Source organism: Mandrillus leucophaeus, unplaced genomic scaffold (assembly GCF_000951045.1).
Source record: "Mandrillus leucophaeus isolate KB7577 unplaced genomic scaffold, Mleu.le_1.0 Scaffold747, whole genome shotgun sequence".
NCBI lineage: Eukaryota > Metazoa > Chordata > Mammalia > Primates > Cercopithecidae > Mandrillus > Mandrillus leucophaeus.
The window spans coordinates 970,187-973,056 of record NW_012108108.1 but is presented as its reverse complement, the minus strand read 5'-3'; positions in this window follow the sequence as shown (position 1 = coordinate 973,056).

Genomic DNA, 2,870 nt, shown 5'->3' with positions numbered 1-2,870 from the left:
AAAAAAAAAAAAAAAAATTAAAAATGCGTACACACACACACACACATCCCAAAAAAAGAGTTAAAGAGCTGGCTTGCCATTCTGAAATAGTGTTGGTGGAAGTAGAGCTCTCAGCCAGTGAAGCTGGTTCCCTGTCCTGCATCATAGGCACTAATTTTTTAATTTTATTAAAATATGGAACAGAAAAGGCTCCAGCTGTAGCCCCAACCTAAGATTTTTTTCTTGCTTGCTGAAGAAAAGGATTCCTCTCTTATTTAGGAAAAATTACATATGAACCAACACACTGTTCACATTACTGTAACATTATTCCATTTACCAATTGAATATGATGAAACAGTGCTACTGAATCATGTGTTGTACCAGAACAGAGTATAGAACTCCAACTCCAGCTATTCCAGCCATGTGGAGACCTTCATGCCTTCGACCCTACTTTTCTTTTATTATTCAACAACCCCACCACCACCATCTCTTAATTTTCTTCCTTCCTTAAATTAGATTCACTGCCTCAACACCATATAAGCTTACAAACTCTCTGAACTTCAAATTTCCTTGGCAAAATCTTGGCCATTTTTTACTCCATGATTACCCCTGAACAGCTTAACATTGCTGGAGAAGATCACAAAGCCATACTAATAGAACTCATTTCACGTAATGGGCAGAAACTTCAAGTTAGCCCTTAACACTGCCAAAAAAGTTCCCACTATGTTTTCCAAGTAACTTCACTTTCTCACTCTCAGAGACAATTTCACACCTTCTGTGTCCACATTTCCAGTGTCTCCTCACTTCAACTCTCAGCTAATGATCTCACTTCAAACTTCATAGAGACAATAGATGCAGTTAGAGAAGAAAGACCTCATTTCCTACCTCCATTTCTATGAACCTACGTATACCTATGCCCACATGCCCTGCCTTTTGTCTTACTATAAAGGGGAAAGAATGCTCCTTTCATGGGCCAGCCTTTCTACTTGCACCCTGGATCCTGTTTCCTCTTGCCTTCTCAAAAACTTACCTCCTGCAATATTTCCCCTTTCCTGCATCATCAGTTTCTCCCTCTCTGAAGTATCTCTATCTATATTTCTCTTGACATGCAGCTATGCTTTTCTCTCACACTTGCTCCCTACTAGCTACCACATCATCTCCTGGTTCCTCTGCACAGCAGAGTTGCCTCAAAAAGTTGTCGTTACTCATTGTTTCCATATCCTCACCTCCCATTCACACTTCAGCATTCTCCAGTTAGGTATTTATCTCCACGATGGCACCAAATGAGCTCTCAACAAGACTGTCAATAATCTACTTCTTGCCAAGGCTCACAGTCAATTCTTTGTTCTTATTTTACTTGACATCTTAGCAGCATTTGACATAAGTGGCCACCCCCTTTTTATTAAAATACATTTTTCGACCAGGCACGGTGGCTCATTCCTGTAATCCCAGCGCTTTGGGAGGCTGAGTCAGGTGGATCGCTTGAGCCCAGGAGTTTGAGACGAGCCTAAGCAACATGGTGAAATCCTGTCTCTACAAAAAAATAAAATAACTATCCAGCTGTGGTGGCACGTGCCTGTAGTCCCAGCTACTCGGGAGGCTGAGGCAGGGGAATCACGTGAGCCCGGGAGATGGAGGCTGCAATGCACTGTGATTGTGTGCCACTTCACTCCAGCCTGGGTGACAGAGCAAGACCCTGTCTGAAAAAAAAGAAAAAGAAATGTGTTTTTCTCTAGGCTTTTAAAGTCCCATACTCACCTGGTTTTCTTCTTCGCTCACTGACATTTTCTTCTCAGTTTTCTTTTTGACTGTTCCTCCCCTCTTGGAAGATTGCAAGATCTCTAAATAATGAAGTTACCCAGGGTTAGACCCTTGGCTGTCTTTTTATCTACACTCTCCTCTTAGGAGATTGCATTCAGTCTCATTAGGTCAGATACCTTCTCTAAGCTGGTAGAGTAAATTTATATCTCTAGCTCAATTTCTCTAAGTCAGCAATAGCGTATTGAATGAGTTATTTGATATCTCCACTTGGATTTCTAAAAGTCATCACCAATTTAATGGAATTATTGGTTAATTCTCCTAAAATTTCTTAAGTCCTCCCCAACTCAGTAAAGGCATCCCATCCACCCTGTTGATTGGGGAAGGTAGACTAGGTTTCATCTTTGATTTCTCCTTCCTTCCTATCCCACATTTAAATCTAGGTTCATCAACACCTGTGAAAAGAAGGGAAAACAAAATTTTGAAAAAGAAACTAGGTTAAAATGAAAAATACGTCCTGAATCCATCACTTGTCACCATCTCCACTACTGCAACCACAGCCCAAGCCACTGTCATCTCTTTACTGGGCCACTGAAACAGGCTCCTGTCTGGTCTCCATTCCTCCAGTTTCCTTATCCTATCCACACCAGCCAGAGTGATCTTTTGAAAGCTGAAATCAGGTCAAATTACTCCAGTTTTCCGAGGCCTCCAATGACATTCCATTGCAACCAAAGTAAAATCCAGACTTTATCATCATGCCCTACAAGGCCCTGCATGGTTTGGCCCCTGTCACACTGACCTTCTGTCTCTTGATCATGGCAAATTCATTCCCACCTTAGGACTATTGCACACACTGCTCTTCTACTCGGAATGCTCTTCCCTCAATTCTTCACATTTCTCATCATTCAGGCTTCAACCCAAATAGACCCTCCTCTGAGAGGCCTTCCCTGACCTCCCTGTCTAAATCAATTCCATCCTCTATAACTGCTTATTATGTTGCCCTATTTTATTTTTGATAGCATCTTAACAGTACATCAAATTATCCTTTTTGTTTACATGTTTATTATCTGTCTCTCTCACTACATTGTACACTCCTTAAGAGCCAGAACTCTGTCACCTTGCCTACTTTTGTA